The sequence below is a fragment of the Ambystoma mexicanum genome, chromosome 7p (assembly GCF_040938575.1).
Source record: "Ambystoma mexicanum isolate Mex_15411 chromosome 7p, UKY_AmexF1_1, whole genome shotgun sequence".
NCBI classification, from domain to species: domain Eukaryota; kingdom Metazoa; phylum Chordata; class Amphibia; order Caudata; family Ambystomatidae; genus Ambystoma; species Ambystoma mexicanum.
The window spans coordinates 456,512,450-456,533,232 of record NC_090939.1 but is presented as its reverse complement, the minus strand read 5'-3'; the positions used below and the strand labels follow the sequence as shown (position 1 = coordinate 456,533,232).

General features: G+C 44.3%; 1 long non-coding RNA gene across 1 annotated transcript in view; it reads right to left on the bottom strand.

The window, feature by feature from the left end:
* LOC138526587 (uncharacterized) overlaps positions 1-20,783 on the bottom strand; it is a 314,521-nt gene that overhangs the window by 243,001 nt on the left and 50,737 nt on the right. The window lies entirely within an intron of this gene.

Here is a 20,783-nt window from a genome sequence, read left to right as displayed (position 1 = left end):
TATAAAGCACAGAACCTTCTGGCAAAGTATGAAAACCTGGCTTTCAACTCATCGAGATAAACATTGATCAACCACTTAACCATCACTCCATGAACAGAACGCCCAACCCATACATCCGTGCTTCTGCAAACCATAAATTGGAAACAAGGAAGACAAGGGATATATTTAGAATGAAAAACAAAGACATAACTACAAATAACCAGAGATCAACCCAAAACCCAAGAACTACTTCTTCTGACCCACTAAACCCACACGTCTCACCGACAACACACGCAAAAGGGCTAGTGCATAAATTCACCAAAACACGCAAACTGCATATCACTCTAACCAAGCTACAAACTCAACCACCGCAGACAACAAACAAGTCAAACACTGGAAGCCGCCCTTCCAGACACAACAAACCCAGTGCAGAAAACAAAGCACTTTCAGAAAGCTCACATGCACAGATCCCAGTTGCTCCTGGTCCTCATCTATCCTATCCCACTAACCAACCCTACCCACTTATCCTTGCAGAGCCACGTGAGCGCCCAGAGAGCATGAAAATGGCAGCGGTCCGGAGTATAAATAAACTTAACATAACATAACTTAACAAATATACACTGTGTGATTGTGTGGGATATAGTGTTCAGATAGATGAGTGCATAAAGTAAAATATATTCTATATTGATAGTGACTACACATGTGATATGGTGTAACACTGTGTCCGAAGAAAATGGGCAAAGCAACGCAGCCACTGGCTATGGCCATGGCCAGTGGCCCACGGACACAGAGTTGGGATAAAGCAGCCACCAAATGCTTTGCAAGCCCAGTGGCTACTTTGGGGTCTGAGCAGGGTTTAAGTCATAACCAAACTGTCTATTGGCCTTAGCTGCAGGCTGTGGTGAGTGGCTAATTTGGGTTGCTTGGTGGGGCCTGGGACAAAGTACCCATAAGGCATGGTCAGAGACCATGCCTGTTGAGTACTGTGGATGTAATATTGTATATCAGTTGAAAAAACATTGAAATTCAGTAGAAAACAACGTTCATTAAAGAGAAATTATGGGTAGGCTTTTTTCAGCTGAATCTGATAAATCCTGGAAAAACACCACCGGGAGGAAAACGTGCCTCCTAGGTTTGATCCTGAAAACACTGTTTCCCCTTCCCAGTGCTGGAGAGGGGGCTTTGCATACAAGAGGTCTTTCCCCCCCGTCCCAGTATGCCTCTACGCTTTCTCTCCTGTACCCTGATCTTATTAAAAAACACTGCACAGTCTATTTTATATCCTTTTCTTTGTGAAAAAAAGAAACATAACAAATATTTGGCATCGGCCAGGGGGAATTTTGAGGAGTTGTAGACAAATTTGAGCCATTTTTGTGGCTGCCGATTCACGTCTCAAATTTGGCAAAAAAAAATCAAAATAGCCCTTAACCATTGACAAATATTTGCATTTGCAACACATGGTTTAACATGGATTTTTGAGTGTCTCTAATTGTGGCCCTGACCCTCTTTTCTACCCTCTCTGAAAATGTAGGGTTTGAATAAGACATGCACAGACACCAATAAATGTATGTTACATCGTCGGTTTGTAAAAAAGAAAGTATTTGTAAGTGGGCAGGTGCTACTTTGATTGAGCAATTGCAGTCACATTTGAGCCCAAATAGCAATGTGTCTCAAAGTTTGCCGCAATTCCTTCAAATAGCCCAGGATTATTGACGCATATTCTTTTCCCCAATGAAACAAGAATGTAAAATAGATTTTGAACTATATTTATTTGTGCCCTCAGGCTGTCTTTGTGGCTATTCCAATATATATGTAGCGTTAGAATAAGACACGCGCAGGCACTGCAAATCTGTAACATTCTAATTTTTCTATACTAGAATTTTTTTCACTGGACATGGGAAGTTTTGAGAAATTGTAGCCAACTGGGAGATGAGTATATATAAGGGCACCTGGCTATGCTCTGAAAAACCCAGGTGGGCGTAGTTGAATAAACAAAACAAAATTTCAGGGTGAGAGGTCACACCAATCCAGTAGTCTAACAAATATGAAAGTCAATAGCTTGCAAGCTGCAGCCACATTAAGAAGTGGGTGACTCTACCCTCATAATACTTTAATGACAGTCTTTTCCGCTTGAGGTAAGACTCTACCTGTTTATCACCGTTTTCAAACTAGTTTGAAACTAGGTTCCTCACAGAACCCTTCATTTTATTTCAGGTAATCACCTGTTTCCACACTGCCTAGTCATATGCCAGCTTGTCATCCACGCCAAGATGGATGTCTTCACTTACCCTAATACTGGATAAGTCTTCGGTAAGGGTTACGCTCCACATTCAAACGTAGCGTCTTTTGTTCTTATAGTCATGTATCTTTTTTGAGATTAGTGAACTATTGAATCATTTTTCTTCGAGGTTACTCCTTTACTTACCACACTCCATTTGTCACTTATAGATAGAGACCCCAGGACTCCAATTCACTCCATCATTCGTCCTGATGAAGGCCTGCACACAAAGCTGCATTCTACAGCTCACTTCTGGGCCAAAAAACACCTTAGTGTCGACGATTACACCACATGTTCAGTGCACAATCCATGCACTGCTTTGTTGTTTGTTATATGTTCATTGAATTTGGTTTTTTGTTCACATTGTACTTGCATGACCTAATATGTTGTCCAATATCAGCAGAATTTGTTTGTTATCCATTTAAACCCAGTTCATTCCACTGGGTTATACCTACCTGTATTGTCTTCCCAATACCCCTGAGTACACTATCCCTATATTATGCTAATTAAATACATTAAGTCGAAACACGTGCAGTTATTGACTTTCATATTTGTTAGACTACTGGATTGGTGTGACCTCTCAACCTGAAGTTTTGTTTTGTTTATTCAACTATGCCCACCTGGGTTTTTCAGGGAATAGCCAGGTGCCCTTATATATACTCTAGTCCAAGCACAGCCCGCAGCTGTAGGGCTCTCTAGTACTTATTTTAGACTACACTAGGAAAGATATTCCTTAAACCACACGAGTGATGGATAAAGTCAACATTGTCTCATATACTGACAAGTATTTTCAGAAGTTATTGGGTATTTCCACTGCCCTCAGCCCACAAGAAGGCGTCTTAGCACAAGGGTCCAACAAAGATGAATTTGATTCCATCAACCAACACAAGAAGAAGTTAATACGCACTGAGATGCATGGTACCTTCATGCTTGAGTATCTGAAAGCAGGAATTATTCCAGATGGTTTGCAGGTCAAAAACATACCCCGAGTATTCATGGACAACCCCAAGTTCAAGAAAAACTTCAGCAGGGTTGTTAACAAGTGCAGTCGGGACTGGATTATTTTGATCATCGATACCGCCGAAGAAGGATGCAAAAAGCAGGGAGAGGAACTGCTCGAACTTGAGAAAACATGTTCTGAGAGCGCAACAATACAAGATGCAAAGAAGAAACTAGAGAAATTAGAAGAAGAGGTCGCCAAGTTCAAGCAGATTACAATCGACAGAAAAATCCAAAAATTCAGAAAAGACCTCAGTAACTATGGGGAGGAAAAAGCATACCCTTACCTAGAGACATTCTATACAGATCTACAACAACAAAAACAGCAACTTTTATAGGTGCAATAAAGTTGTCAATTTTTCCGGCAGCTCTGCCTCTTCCAGTGGCAATGACCCCAGCACATCGGGAGGCAACGCCACTGCCCCGCCATCACAACATCCTTTTTTTCAACGGGGAGGACAATGGGGACGGCCACAGAGACGACCAATGGTACTCGCATCAACCGTAAAGCAACAGATTCCTATCTTCAAGCTGTCATCAAGAACACTCACACAGTCCGAAGAAACACTACTGGAAAAAGGCCTTTACTTCGTACCTTCTGCTCGAGCAAATCCATTTCAAGCAGAACTGGAGATGAAAAGATTTTTTCGCAACATCAGACTTAAATACTTCTTTGAGGTATATTTGCCAGACCATCAGGAACCCAGGTCCAATGATAATGAAGTATTGGAGAATACAACCGGTTTTAAACCAACATTTCTGTGCCACCACCTCACACCATACCGGCCGAATTTGAAAGTTTTGAAAAGCTTGTTACTAAGACCTTCTCTGAAGATTTGGCTCGCAAAAACCACTATCAGGACAATCTAACCCGGGAAGAAAGAGAATCCTTGTTGGATCTGAATCAAGATCCCACCATTACCTTAAAACCAGCAGACAAAGGGGGAGGAATTGTCATTATGGAGACGACAGACTACGAAAGAGAGTGCTTATGCCTACTTGCCGACCGCACAACATACAAGATGCTGGATCGCGACCCAACCCCGAGACTACAGGAAGAAATCACCAATTTAACCAAACATGCAGAACAGGAAGGTTGGATCTGTGAGGGGGTACGTCATTTTTTGAATAAAACACACCCCAGAACTCCTGCGTTTTATATCCTACCCAAAATCCACAAGAACGCCAGACAACCACCAGGAAGACCGATAGTCCCTGCCTGTGACTCACTTTTAGAGCCTCTATCCCTGTATGCTGATTTCTTCCTCAAACCTTTTGTATGCAAAATGACATCCTAGATCAAGGATTCCACCAACGTCATACAGATTCTACAAGAACTTGAATTACCTCGACACTGTATTTTGGCTACGGTGGATGTCAAAGCCTTATATACATCTATACCACAAGCAGAAGGCCTAGAAGCTTTTAAAATCTGCCTCAATAAAAGGACAAATGTAACCACCACACCCACGGATTTCATTTTAGAATGTGTTCGGCTCGCCATGTCGGAGAATTCTTTCTTGTTCAAAGACCAACTATAGCAACAAATAAAGGGTGTGAGCATGGGGGCCACTTTTGCCTCAGACGTCGCTAAATTGTACATGGCCCAGTATGAAATAGATCACATACATGATGACAACAACCCATATAAGTCACACATCCTTCTATGGCGACGGTACATCGACGACGTCCTACTCATATGGACTGGCACTGAAGTAGACCTCAGATTTTTTCACCAATGGCTCAATGAATGTAATGACCATATTCGGTTTACGATCGATTGGAGCCACCAGGCTGTGGATTTTCTAGATCTGCATACATACAGATCAGGGAACAGCCTGAAAACAGAACTCTTCAGGAAACCTACTGATCGGAACAGCTTACTACATTTCACCAGTTACCATCCCCAGGGTTTGAAATACAACTTACCATACAGCCAGTTTCTTAGGATTAGACGGAATTGCTCAGACAAAGAGAAATACGAACTTCATGCCAACGGCCTGCAATGCTGCCTAAAAGACAGGTTTATCCCAAGAAATCAATCAAACAGGCACGCAAAAGAGCGCTGCACACAGACAGGGTCACATGCCTTACACCTAAAGAAAAAACTGAGATGAATAAACTGGTATGTGTGACTACGTACAGCCCATTGAGCAACCTCACCAAACGAACAATAAACAAACACTGGCATCTGATTAAAAACAAAGGCATTCTGGAAAGAAAGCCTATTTTTGCCTTTAAGAAAAATAAGAACTTAAGAGATACCTTAGTCCACACATATATTGAAGAGATCAAGAAACCCAATACACTATGGGCTCTTCCGAACGTTGTGGGACATTACCGATGTGGCAGATGTGTGGCGTGTCGTTTTACCACTCCAACAAAATCTTTTGACCACAACGACTATCACTGCATCCTCCAGACCGATACCAACTGCAATAGCAAGTTTGTCATTTACTGCATAAAATGTCCTTGCCATCTGCTATAGGTAGGCAAGACCACCAGACCAGTCAAGCAGCGGATCTCAGAACACAGGTCCTGCATTAAGAATACAATACCGAACAAGCCCATGGTTGAACATTTCAGCCGATTAGGACACACCAACAATGACATCTCCTGGACCATCATACAACAACTGATTCCGCAGAAAAGAGGAGGAGACAGGGACAAGGCACTCACGAGACTAGAACAACAACTGGTCCAAAAACTCGACACCGTGAAGACAGGATTGAATATTTCTGTTGAATGGAAACATTTCTACAGTCAGTGAGCAGAACAGATGCACCAACATGCAATGCCTTGTAAGGACTGTCTCGTCCTAATATGAGGGGATTTTGTACCAAACTCCCATTTCTCCACCCATTTTTAACTCATAGACAGCCCTTCATGCTTTAACCACATGTATCGACATTTATGGGGCACCCCTGGTTTGTTCCACACACACCGGGCTCTATGTCCTCAATATGTGCGAGTCAAGATGTTTGTTGTACAACACACATTGTATTAATTTTTATCGCATCCATGCCAAATGTATGTTTGAGCAGGTCTATCTTTGGCCATTTGAGCAACTGTATTTATCTATTCAATTATAGAATACATGCTGTCAGGAATATTTACCCTTGTCACATGATACACGTGTGTTTTCACCTGATGCTATTTCCATGCCAAATGTATGCCTTGGTCTGCCATCTCCGAATTTTTGAAATACGGGCTGTCTAATATAGTTTGGTACAAAGCTTTTGAGAGTCGATATACATTGTATCGCACGCACAATGTGTTACTCACCTTTTATCAAATCCATGCCAAATGTATGTTTCAGCATGTCTATTGGTGCCATTACAGCATCTGCATTCATATATTACAATCTCGTAACACATGCTGTCAAAAATGTTGTCTTTGTTCCATGACACACATGAGGTTCTGCTTGGGCTACACCTATGCCAAATGTATGTCTTGGTTTGTCATCTTGACCCTGTTGTATCCTAAAGCTTTGAAATACGTGCTGTCTAATAATGTGGTCATTACAAATGTTTTTAGAATACATCAGATGTCACATTGAAACGTATAGCTCCTGTCACCTGAGTTTACAATCCTTCAGTTACAAGCTTGTGTCTTTAAATAGTTTTAATTGGTGCTACTATTTTGCAAGAAGTATCTTTGATCCATAAATAATTCGGGCACACAACGTTCATAAAATATGTTTAATCACTATGACTCATTACATTCATGAGAGATACCCCATGAGATCAGGTTCTTTCTCCTGGTTTAGCCACGTTTTTGTAACGCTCACCTGATTCTCGCAGAGGCGCCGGTCTTGACTGGGCGACTACCGTATCTTCAAAGGTGATGTGTAGCACCCGGTTGGCTCTTTGGGCTGGACCTCTGTGCACTGTATGCCTGACGTGTAGAGTAAGATGTCTGCAGATAGAAAATATGGGGTTAATGAACTGGGGTTATTAGGGTGTCCCTATCTCTTTCCTCTTCTCCTCTCCTGTAGACCCCCAAAGGTTAACGCTCTCACCTTAGGTAAGTGAATGCCGAGCTCTCCATCTGCCTCGGGGCAGGGTGCTGTAACCAGTTTCTTCACTGGATAGGTAGCGCAGGCCTCTTGACTACAGAGGACTGCTGTGCGTCGTTTACTGCACAAACTGTAAGTTTCGAGTCATTCAAATGTCTTTAAAGTCTTTAGTAATGATGTCTCTTGTTTTGCAGGGTTCCGGCGATGGCGGATGACGGGCTGAAGTGAGTTGAAGATGGAGCCCATGTGATGAATAGAAGCGCCTGGAAGCACGTAAGTAAGCGCTTGTTGCCTGCTTCACCATGCGCTCTAACTGTCTTTTTATTTTGCAGGTACGAGTTCGGAGCGGCTGCAGGGTGCCGGAATACCCACTGGATTAGATGTGGAAAGGAGTAATGGCACGTGAGTATTAAAGTTCCCCAATGTCTTTAAACGCACCTTGTTTTGTCTTTCAGATGCGGAATGCAGCGCCGAAGGCCTCCGGAGCGTGCGAAGAGTTGGTAAGCTTTTGTCTTTCAGATGCCGGAATGCAGTGTGAAGACCTCCGGAGCGCACGAAGAGTAGGTAAGCCTTTGCCTTTCAGATGCCGGAATGCTAACCTGTTCTTTCTTGTCTTTATAGGTGTTGCTGAAGACTGGATTCAGGATGGTAAGCCTTTTTCCTTAGGCCCAGGACCGGATGCAGAAGACACGATGAGCGTTCTGCTGCAGAGGTTGCAGAATAACGCAAAGCAAGATTCATCCACCGGGTGTGGTTTAAATAGCCTCCTGTAGTGCTTTGGTGTCTCCTTCCACAGCCACGCCTAGGTAAGAAAAGAGTTCCTGCTTTCCAGAAGAGTTCCAGTGTTCTGAATCTAGGGAGTGGCTCCAGCCCCACCCAACAGGAAAAGTAGTTCCAAACAGAAGGGGATCAGAGGCTCAACTGGCAGGCAAGTAAGCAGCATGGTCTGCTGCAGGTAAGTCCACCCAAGCATTATGAGCCCGGCGCTTCCAGCGCTGGGACTGGGCATATTTATGAGCCTGGTGCCACTGGCGCCAGGACTGGGTCCAAAAGGTCCCAATTGGGACTGGTTGGCACTCGGAACCTGGGTTATGGATCTGCTTCCAAGGGAGTTGGGAAAACCCTGACCTTTTGGAAGCAGAGATCATGACAGTACCCCCCCTCAAGGCCCCTCCCAAACCGGGCTTCTCCGGGGGTTTTGGCTTGTCAGGAAATGTTCGGTGAAATCTTTTGATTAGGCGAGGAGCGTGGACATATTCAGCAGGTTCCCAGGATCTCTCTTGGGGGCCGTAGCCTTTCCAGTCAATTAGGTAGAATAGTTTAGATTTGGAGATCTTGGAGTCCAGAATGCTTTTGACTTCAAACTCGAGTTCTCCATCAACTAGGATAGGTTTTGGAGATTTGGTTAGTCGGGTTTGAGGTTGCACGGGTTTTAATAGAGAGACATGGAAGACCGGATGTATCTTCATGTGCGGGGGCAAGTCCAACTTGACCGCTACTGGGTTTACTATGGTAGTGATGGAATAGGGACCAAGGTATCTTGGGTTGAATGTGCGTGGCCCTTTTAGAGATAGATATTTGGTGGATAACCAGACTTGATCCCCTACTTGATAGTGAGGGGCTTCCTTCCGATGTTGATCTGCTCCTTTCTTGTATTGTTCTTTAGCCCTTTGAAGGTGAGAAACAGCTTCCTTAAAGGCTTGGGTGATTGTAGAATGCAGGTAGTCTACTGCTGGTGTTTCAAGATCTTGGAGGGGATCCAACTCCGAGGTTCGAGGGTGACTGCCGTACAAAAGAAAAAACGGGGTTTTCCCAGTTCCCGAATGGACAGAGTTATTGTAGGCATATTCGGCTATCCAAAGGATATCTTTCCAAGTTTTTTCAGTTTGTTGCAGCATGCAGCGTAAATACTGTTCCAGAGTTTGATTGGTCCTCTCGGTTTGTCCGTCGGTCTGAGGGTGGTGACTGGTCGATAGTCTCACATCAATTTGAGCCGACCGACAGCAACTTCGCCAAAAATGAGAAATAAATTGACTACCTCGATCCGAAATTAGAACCGAAGGAAAACCGTGCAGTCGGACGATGTTTTCGAGAAATTCTCGGGCCAGAGTTGCTGCTGTTGGCAAGCCTTTGAGCGGAATGAAATGCGCCATCTTGGAGAATAAGTCCACGATTACTAGAATCGTATTGTATCCGGAGCATGGAGGTAGATCGGTGATGAAGTCCATAGAAAGCGTATGCCAAGGGCGAGGTGGGATGTCAATAGGGCGTAAGAGGCCTGCTGGTCTTTCCTTTTGACTCTTGTTTTGGGCGCATACTCCACAGGACATTATAAAGTCTCTGATATCTTTCTTCCAAGACGGCCACCAGAAGTAGCGCTTGATCTTTTCTGAGGTCTTGGCCATACCGGGATGATCTTCCATTAAAGAGTCGTGATAACAAGAGATTACTTTTTTCTGTAAATCTGTGCTGGGTAGGTATAATCGTTCTTGGAAATACAATAAGTTGTCCTTTACTGCAAAGTCCTTTCCCTGCAGATGCCAATTCTGTATGTCTGCTGGAGTTACAAGTTGCCTGGCTTTATCCTTAACTTCCTCTATGGATTCGGTGGCGATTACACCCAGAATTCTTTGTTCGGGAATGATTGGTACAGGTTTGGGGTTGATCAAGTGTTCTTCCACTCCCATCCGAGAAAGGGCATCAGCTTTACCGTTCTTTGTACCAGGTCGATAGGTAATTATGAAGTCAAACTCAGCAAAGAATAATGCCCAACGGAGTTGTCTAGAGGATTGGGCTTTTGCGGTTTTCAAATATTGCAGGTTTCGGTGATCCGTAATCACAGTAACGGTGTGTCGGGCCCCCAGCAGATAATGCCGCCAAGCCTTAAAGGCAGACTTGATAGCCAGAAGTTCCTTGTCAGTAATCGTGTAATTGATTTCAGGAGGCGAGAATTTGCGGGTCCAAAATGCCACGGGATGCAACTGATTGGTTACCGGGTCCTTTTGTGATAGAACTGCCCCCCATGGCAAGGCTTGAAGCATCAGTTTCCACGATGTAGGGGAGTTTGGGGCGAGGGTGTTTTAAGATTGGTGCAGAGATAAATTTAGTCTTCAAATCCTGGAAAGCTTGTTCCGCCTCGGTAGACCATTCAAAACGTTTGTTTTTCTTTAACAAGGCAGTGATGGGCTGGACTATTCGAGAGAATTCGGGGATAAACCTGCGGTAAAAGTTAGCGAAGCCTAACATGCTTTGCACACCTTTTACGGAGGATGGTGATGGCCATTTGAGAACTGCATCGACCTTCTTTGAATCCATACGCACTCCGCCAGGTGATAATATGAATCCCAAGAATTCAACTTCAGTCACGTTGAAAACACATTTTTCCAACTTAGCGAAAAGTTTGTGTTGACGCAATCTTTCGAGGATCATTTTCACGTGTTTCCGATGTTCAGATTCCGATGAAGAATAAACGAGGATGTCGTCAATGTAAACAACAACACATACATCTATGAGCTCTCTGAGGACATCGTTCATAAAATATTGAAAGGCGGCCGGGGCATTGCAAAGTCCGAAGGGCATGACCTGATATTCAAATAGCCCATACTTGGTGCGGAAGGCCGTCCTCCATTCATCGCCCTCTTTTACTCGTACCAAGTGGTAAGCTCCTCTAAGATCCAGCTTTGTATATATGCATGCTTTTCTGACTTGGTCCAGGAGTTCAGGGATCAAAGGTAACGGATACCTATTCTTAACGGTGATCTGGTTCAGGGAGCGATAATCGATACAAGTTCTAAGGTCTCCTTCCTTTTTTGGAACGAAGAACAAAGCTGAAGAAGCAGGGGACTTGGAAGGACGAATAAACCCATTTGCCAGGTATTGATCCAGGTATTGTCGAAGGTGAAGGTTCTCAGGCTCGGTGAGGGCATAAATTCTACTACAAGGAGGAGTAGATCCAGGTATCAGGTCTATCTGGCAGTCATAAGACCTATGAGGAGGTAGAGAGTTAGCCTGATCCTTCCGGAAAACATCTTGGTATTCTAGGTATTCGGGAGGTAACTGGGGAGTCTCTGAAGAAATTGCGGCCAGTGCAACACCAGGTGGAGGGTGACAAGTAGAGACACATTCTGGAAACTGGACCGTTCTTGCTCGCCAATCGATCAGAGGATTGTGTTTCTCTAACCAAGGTATTCCTAGAATAATCTGAAACTGAGGGGCCTTGATCACATCGAACACAATCTTCTCATGGTGTCCATCTTGACTTACTAGCGTCACCTCTTGAGTGGTATGCGTTACTGGCCCGGAGGCTATCTCCGTACCATCCACCGTAGTAATGACGTCCTTTACAGCCTTGGGACAAAGAGTTAGATTCATCCTCAAAACCATTTCATGATCCACATAATTGCCGATGGCACCGCTGTCGACGTAAGCTTCAATTGCATGTAATCGATCCGGATTATCAGGGCTAATGAGGACCATAGGTATCACGAAATGCGAGGTCACGGAAATGGTTTTCACGCTCGGCAAGAGGACCTCTATTCTTGTCGGACGAGGTCGTTTCCCTGCTCAGAGTTTGTAACTTTGGTAACTGCAGCTCCTACTGCCTTCTTGGCAGGTTTCACCGGACAGTCTCGAAGAAAGTGCCCTGAGTTTCCGCAATATAGGCATAATTGCAACTGTTTCCTCCTTTCCCGCTCCCTTTGTGTTAGAGGACCTTTCAGACCCCCTATTTGCATGGGTTCCCCGGAGTCTACTCCTTTGGAAGGAGTTGGCGGTTTGGAAAATACTCCAGCATCAAACTTGGAACGATCGGCCTTCCTGTTCTGCAGCCTGTGATCTATTTGAACGACCAAGTCTATATAATCCGAACAGTCTTGTGGGGGATTCACTACTTGGGCTAAAACGTCTTTGAGCTCTCCACGTAGACCTCTATAAAACAGCGTAATCCTTTTGTCCTCAGGCCATTGAGTTTCCACTATTAGTCCATTGAAAGATGCAATATAAGCCAAAAGGTCTTGATTACCCTGTCGCAACGAAAGAAGCTCATTGTCCAAGGCCTGCCCCTGTGAATGTCTTGCGAACAGTTTTTCCATACTAAGCTGAAAGGCTTGAAAATCATGGAGAACCGGATCATCTTGATTAACTAGAGGGATCGACCAGTCTGCCGCATTGCCACTAAGGTACGAAAGTACAAAAGCTACTTTTGCTTGATCAGTTGGAAAGGCTGCTGGCCGGCATAAGAAGTGCAACCGGCACTGATTGATAAATACTGCAAACCTCTTTGGGTCACCAGAAAATCGTTCGGGCGGAGCCAGAGGTACATTCCCAGGTAGGTTGATCTGCACTGGATTCATAGAGGATGTTGAAGGAAGATTTGCCCCTGATGCGGGTAACGGGGTCTGTCCGGCTTGTGACTGTAGCACTTGTCTAGCAAGATTGTCTGTTCTCTCCTTGGAAATAATTAGTTCCCTTCTTAGAGCATTCGTTTCCTGACGAGCTGCATGCACTTCTACCCTTAGTTCCCCAAGTAACTGGGCTAGGGGGTCAGTATCCGAGGTTTCCATAGCGCCTGGGCGAGAATTTTGCGGTAGGCTTTGCGTTCTGTAACGCTCACCTGATTCTCGCAGAGGCGCCGGTCTTGACTGGGCGACTACCGTATCTTCAAAGGTGATGTGTAGCACCCGGTTGGCTCTTTGGGCTGGACCTCTGTGCACTGTATGCCTGACGTGTAGAGTAAGATGTCTGCAGATAGAAAATATGGGGTTAATGAACTGGGGTTATTAGGGTGTCCCTATCTCTTTCCTCTTCTCCTCTCCTGTAGACCCCCAAAGGTTAACGCTCTCACCTTAGGTAAGTGAATGCCGAGCTCTCCATCTGCCTCGGGGCAGGGTGCTGTAACCAGTTTCTTCACTGGATAGGTAGCGCAGGCCTCTTGACTTCAGAGGACTGCTGTGCGTCGTTTACTGCACGAACGGTAAGTTTCGAGTCATTCAAATGTCTTTAAAGTCTTTAGTAATGATGTCTCTTGTTTTGCAGGGTTCCGACGATGGCGGATGACGGGCTGAAGTGAGTTGAAGATGGAGCCTGTGTGATGAATAGAAGCGCCTGGAAGCACGTAAGTAAGCGCTTGTTGCCTGCTTCACGATGCGCTCTAACTGTCTTTTTATTTTGCAGGTACGAGTTCGGAGCGGCTGCAGGGTGCCGGAATACCCACTGGATTAGATGTGGAAAGGAGTAATGGCACGTGAGTATTAAAGTTCCCCAATGTCTTTAAACGCACCTTGTTTTGTCTTTCAGATGTGGGATGCAGCGCCGAAGGCCTCCGGAGCGTGCGAAGAGTTGGTAAGCTTTTGTCTTTCAGATGCCGGAATGCAGTGTGAAGACCTCCGGAGCGCACGAAGAGTAGGTAAGCCTTTGCCTTTCAGATGCCGGAATGCTAACCTGTTCTTTCTTGTCTTTATAGGTGTTGCTGAAGACTGGATTCAGGATGGTAAGCCTTTGCCTTTCAGATGCCGGAATGCTAACCTGTTCTTTCTTGTCTTTATAGGTGTTGCTGAAGACTGGATTCAGGATGGTAAGCCTTTTTCCTTAGGCCCAGGACCGGATGCAGAAGACACGATGAGCGTTCTGCTGCAGAGGTTGCAGAATAACGCAAAGCAAGATTCATCCACCGGGTGTGGTTTAAATAGCCTCCTGTAGTGCTTTGGTGTCTCCTTCCACAGCCACGCCTAGGTAAGAAAAGAGTTCCTGCTTTCCAGAAGAGTTCCAGTGTTCTGAATCTAGGGAGTGGCTCCAGCCCCACCCAACAGGAAAAGTAGTTCCAAACAGAAGGGGATCAGAGGCTCAACTGGCAGGCAAGTAAGCAGCATGGTCTGCTGCAGGTAAGTCCACCCAAGCATTATGAGCCCGGCGCTTCCAGCGCTGGGACTGGGCATATTTATGAGCCTGGTGCCACTGGCGCCAGGACTGGGTCCAAAAGGTCCCAATTGGGACTGGTTGGCACTCGGAACCTGGGTTATGGATCTGCTTCCAAGGGAGTTGGGAAAACCCTGACCTTTTGGAAGCAGAGATCATGACAGTTTTACTGCCAACCCAGCTAGCATTCCACAAGATTAGCTCTCTGTATGAGCTTGTGAGCACGTAAGCAGGACACACTTTTTTACTGTTCGTTTCATTTATTCGTGTTGCTGTGGCGCTCGGGTGACTCCTCACGTTTTTTCAACTTTTTTTCAATGTGGCAGCATTCCATTCATTCTTTGAATGATGACGTGCCACCGGGGGAGCGCTTGACACTGTCCAATCAGGGCAACACGCGGCCACTTTTACATGTGGTTGCCATGGAAACGGCTTCACTCCTCGGCAGTCCTCGCATTTGGAGACGCCGAAGCTGTGCAGCTCCAGACAAGAACTCAAGTAAGTTCACAATAGCATTCCCTTTCGTGCTGTGGCCCTCTGCCTTTCAGCATGTGATCCAGTCCTGCTGCTAACAGCATCTTCTGGACATTTTTTTAACAAATAATGCGGTTATTAACGGCGCAGATTCTTTAGCTTTCGCTTTTTAAATATGACAGCAGCCTAACTAGGACATGCCATTTCACATACAGATTTCGCCATTCATGGCCCGTCTGTACAAGCTGCAGCCACATTAAGAAGTGGGTGACTCTAGCTCATCATACTTTGATGACAGTCTTTACCGCTTGAGGCAAGACTCTACCTGTTTATCACCATTTTCAAACTAGTCATTGAAACTAGGTTCCTCATAGAACCCTTCATGTCGTTTCAGTTATTTACCTTTTTCCACACTGGCTAGTCATATGCCAGCTTGTCATCCACACCAAGATGGATGTCTTCACTTACCCCAGTACTGGATAAGTCTTCGGAAAGGGTTACGCTCCACATTCAAATGTAGCGTCTTTTGTTCTTATAGTCAAGCATCTTTTTTGAGCTTAGTGAATTATTGAATCATTTTTCTTCGAGGTTACTCCTTTACTTAGCAAACTCCATTTGTCACTTTTAGATAGAGGCCCAGAGACTCTGATTCACTCCATCATAATAGTCCTGATGAAGGCCTGCACACAAAGCTGCATTCTACAGCTCACTTCTGGACCGAAACACCTTAGTGTTGACGATTACATCACATGTTCAGTGCACAATCCATGCACTGCTTTGTTGTTTGTTATATGTTCATTGAATTTTGTTTTTTGTTCACATTGTACCTGCATAACCTAATATGTTGTTCAATATCAGCAGAATTGTTTGTTATCCATTTAAACCCGGTTCATTCCACTGGGTTATACTTACCTATATTGTCTTCTCAATACTCCTGGGTACTCTATCCCCATATTTTGTCATTTATATGCTAATTAATACATTAAGTAGAAACACGTGCGTTCATTGACTTTCACATTTGTTAGACTACTGGATTGGTGTGACCTCTCACCCTGAAATTTTGTTTTGTTTATTCGCCAACTGGGAGATTCAGTAAAACAAGACCACATGAACGGTCCATGGGCCACTTGCTATCACCTGTGGCCATGCCCAATGACCGCACTTCCCGGACCAACCAAAGTAGCTGCAAGTCCTCGCCTGTGGCCTGTCCCAGGTCCCACTATACTTGCATTACAGCTCCATATGTATGTAACATTTCTGTTAGCTCGCACATGCTGATACGATATGTTTATCATTATTCTCGAAATAGACCAAGAGGATTTTTTACTCTGCTGTGCAGTTTTCCATGATGTGCGCTGTGTTGTCATCTGTGATGGCATCAGTATGCCCGCATTTCCAGTGATGTCATCAATGATGTAATAAATGATCTTAAAGATGATGTAATACATGATGCCATGTGATGTCATATGTGATGTCATCAGTGTGCTTGTGGCTGCACAACAGGGGGCTCAGAGTTAAGGTTGCGTTGCTTCCAACATTTGCTGAATTTCAAGGGTTGTGTTGTATTACACCATCACCTTAATGCCCCTTGAGCACTTACAAACACAGACAGATTAAGCAGAAAAGAACAGTCTGGTATAAAAAGACAGACCCATTGGTGACAGGCAGATGTAAGAGCTAGGGCAGACAGGCAGGCTGACACAGAAAACGAACATGCTCTCTTTTAGTGGTAGAAGTGCGTCGGACTAATGCCCCCTTTTTTGCCAGGAGCACATATTGGTTCATTAACCCATTCAGTGATCATTGGTCCTAATAGGTCCTTCTTTAATAGAAAATGCCTGCCACTGGTGTCTGTGCGAGTGAGCTTTCTGGGTGTGCTTTCTTTTTGCACTAGATGATTATTGTTTCTGGCTGAGCTGCGTCCAGTGTTTGTGCTGCCGTGTGTTGGAGGCTATTGGGGGTTCGAGAGTCATGTGTGGTTAGGATGTTTTAGCGAGGGGTTTCACTAGCCATATGTGGTCACTGTGTGGTGAGCGATGGTGGTTGAGAAAAGGAAATGGTTTATAGGTTTTTATGTTTTAGGGTATCATGTTGTGGGTAGTATCTAGATATTGTGCAGCCACGTTATTGCTTTTTCTTTTTGTAGGGCACCCACTTTTGCATTGGTGTTGGGTTACATTGGAGGGAAAACGTTATTTCTGTCTGTCCAGGTTTGGGGAACAGACTAAAGAAGGGTTAATATCACTATGATAGTGATGGCTATATTGGGGACTGTCAGCTGTCCCGGAGTGAGCATTTATGTATAGGGATTGTATAGTGGTATGGGCTAGGGGTGAGTGGGTTGTCTTGGTCCTCTTCATCCATTAATAAACCTGTGTGCGTATTTGCTGAAACATTGGTAGGGAAGGTCAGGTCCCTTCAGGTGTCTGGGTCCTAGCAATTCATTCACTGGGGGGCTAGCGTTTCAATGTCCCTGTAGACAACTATCAGGGTGGCAAAGTAGTGGTCTGATGAGCTATCAATCTGGTAAAATTAAAAGTCATTCAGTGGCAGTGGACAGTGGCAAAGTCACATTCTTAGAAGCAAAGTCAGATAATGGCAATAACTGACAGTGGGAAAACTAGTGCCAAAACTGTAAGTCGCATACCTGATAGTGGCAAATTCTCACACTAAAACAAACATTGTGGCAAAATCGGATAGTGCCAAAACTGATCCTGGCAAAACTGATAGTGGCAATGTCTCACATTAAAACAATGTGGTAAAATCTGATACTGGCAATACTGATACTGGCAAAGTTTCACATTATAACAAAAGTGGTAATATCTGATACTGGCAAAACCGATAGTGGCAAAGTCTCACATTAAAACAAACTATGCACATTTTTGGTTCTATGTAGGCATGTGCGCTTTGTTTTAAACTACTTTCAGGGTTGCCTCTTCAAAGAGTTCAATCAAGCTTGTTAGTTATTAACAACCTAGTCGTTTATTCAGTTCTTTAGACATATTCAGTTGAACATTGTGTTATTAATTAACAGTTTTTCTTATTAGTTTCAAAGTGGTGGCAACATAACTCTGCTAGGAGGCAAGTGCATGTGTTTCGCCCTTCCTCAGGCTTTTCCAAGGCACTAATGAAGCAGTTCACCAAACAGTTAAAGGTTCATTTTTAACATATGACTTTTGAAATACTATTAGCCTTATTTAACATCATACTCATATTGCGACAAACACAATTTCCTCTATTTTGTCGTAGTTAGTGATGTTGAGTAGACACATTTCTGTGGTTCCGAGGAGTTAGAGGGGAAAGGAAAATGAAGTATATTACATTAGAGTAATTTGTTCCATACTAGCATCATATGGCGAAGTGTTCGAATTGCAGGTTGAGCTCTCATTTGTTTTCCAGACGGATTCCGTAACCATTGAATCTGTATTCCTTAAACTATCAGGGTAATTGCCTGCTTAGAGACCGTAAACACATTATACTAGAGCCCAAAATAAGGCACTGTATCCTTCCGAATTCATGGACAACAAGAAAGGACTAAGGGTTCCATGTCAACCACAACACAACATTTAATCGGAGCAGGGCTTCATGACAACTGTTGCCGACGCGGACGTTGGTAAGCCCTAAGCGCATGCAAGTATCGGCCTATAGACCGCAGTCAGATAATTATAAAATGGCGCGCCTCGCACTGCAGAAAGTGTGGCGCTGAGTTTCCTATTTCACCTCTGCAATCATGCTTAGTTACTTATAACGGCGACCGAGCACTCGGGTGTTGGTATACACTGTATACACGTATGGACCCTGCCGCACGAAAGCTATTAATTTTCTCTGGCATCGGCCTTTGAATTCATTTTTAGCACAGTTATATGCAAATGCTAATCTTTTGTTAGAATACCCCAAGAACTACAACTCATTGTGCACCATATGCTTTCAAGCTGGGTGGAAGATGCCGCACTCGCATCCCGCTCGCAAAGAACGATTTCTTTCCCATAAATATATTAAAATGAAACTTGTTTCATCTCAAACTAAAATGTTTGAGCTTCAGTTACATTGTGTGCATTAAGCATTTTTTCAACAATTTTGCTAACCAACATACTTTATGGAGACATGGGGACTTTCAGTTTCCCCCACACCCAATGTCCAATCATAATTGCCGCCCATGGCATTGTTAATTTGGCGCACTTTACTCCTATTTCAGATGCTATCAGCTAAACAAACTATCCTTTCCGCAGGTGGGATTTAACCCATGAACAGGGCAACCAGCAAAGTATAAAACAGACATACAATAATTGTTACACGTATTAGGTAAGACCAGTATCTTTACCCAATGAGAACCATGAACAAAGAATGGAATTTGCTCTAATTTTACTTTCCTAGCTCACAATGCTATGCTCTCAAAAATAAACTAATGTTTTCTCTCTCTCTTGTTCTTTCCCATTGCGTGTCTTTCTTTCTCTCTTTTTTACCCTAACCAATCCTCCCCTTACCCCCTCCTCTTTTTCGGTGGTACATTGTGTGTAATTATAAATAATTTTTGTTTGTGATCGATTGTTTATTTAATATCACTACCAATATTATTTTAATCTATAAACCACCATGTGGCTATGGCACATCCCATATAATTTTCTAATATATGTAGCCCTGATTGAAAAGGTATCGCCGAAACACGTGTCTCAAATAAAGGGCATACCAAATACAATTCAAGTCTCAAAACTACTTTGTGCAGATCATTTTTATGCTGGCACTGTCTCCTTAGTGAAGAAGGGCTCCCAGATCCCTTACCACTTCTCTAATATATGACATAGCCAGACGGATCTCACCTGCTGCAGCTGTCAACAATCTGGGTTTGGTGCTTGACATATCTTTGTCACTGTCTAGAACAGTGTTAAAGTCTCCTGCCCATGAGGATCGTCAACATTGGAGGCATATATATTAACAAATGTATTTCAAAAAAGGTAGCTGGCGCTCCTCTCCAGAAAGAACATGGCATGATAACCTGTTCTGAGATGAGAGTTTGCAGCACACGCTGCTGGACTGCCCATGTGGGCGGGACAAAGACTGATATGCAAATGGTTATTTCCCACCTGTGAAAGGTACAGTGAGCAAAAAGCGTGTGCTGCGAGCTCTCATCTCAGAACTGGTTATCATGCCATGTTCAGAACAGGTTATCATGCCATGTTCTTTCTGGAGAGGAGCGCCTGCTACCTTTTTTGAAATATTTGCAAGGAACTTGGGGTTGGTCACCCTGAGTTACCTGGGGGCAACCAGACATGGTCTCCCTGCTCACTGTGCTCAGAGAGGCACAGCTTCACCTCACTGATGAGGCCCAACAAGGCTGAAACACGTGTATTGGGTTGCTGTTGGTACTCTTGTTCAGAGAGGAATTGCCACAGCATTTCGGTGCTGGACTGCCCATGTGGGCGGGACAAAGACTGATATGCAAATGGTATTTCCCACCTGTGAAAGGTACAGTGAGCAAAAAGTGTGTGCTACAAACTCTCATCTCAGAACAGGTTATCATGCCATGTTCTTTCTGTAGAGGAGCGCCTGCTACCTTTTTTGAAATATTAACAAATGTAACCTGTACACCAAAGGCCACTTCAGAAACGTATTGGCCCCCATGGTCAGCTTCAGAGGGCTCCAAGGTAAACGGAAGGGTCTTGTGAACTGACGTCAGCACCCCACGCAAGTTCAAACAGTACGATATGTAATATCATGAGGGTTCCATGTAGCAAACGATGCAGGGCAGGACCAGCATAATGGGATTCTTGGATAAAGATTATTTTAGCTTGTTGTCTCTCACAGTAGGCCTGAATCTTCCTAGGCTTTATAACATTATTGAGGCCTCAGACATTCCAGTTCGATTTAGATTTAGCGTACATGGACTCACTAAGAATGTCGAGGCTGCTAACTCACCCAGCCTCTAGCCTTGGGTCATGTCCAGTAACGTGTGCTATTACCATTTTACCAACCACCCACAACCCAACCCATAACAATTGCATCCCAACCAAGGTCTTCTTGACCTCCGCCCACCCCAACCCTCACTGCCCTCCCTACCTAGCAGTGCAACTCCAAACACCCAATGAAATCACTGTTATTGCCTGGGTGTACCAAGAGAGCCGAACC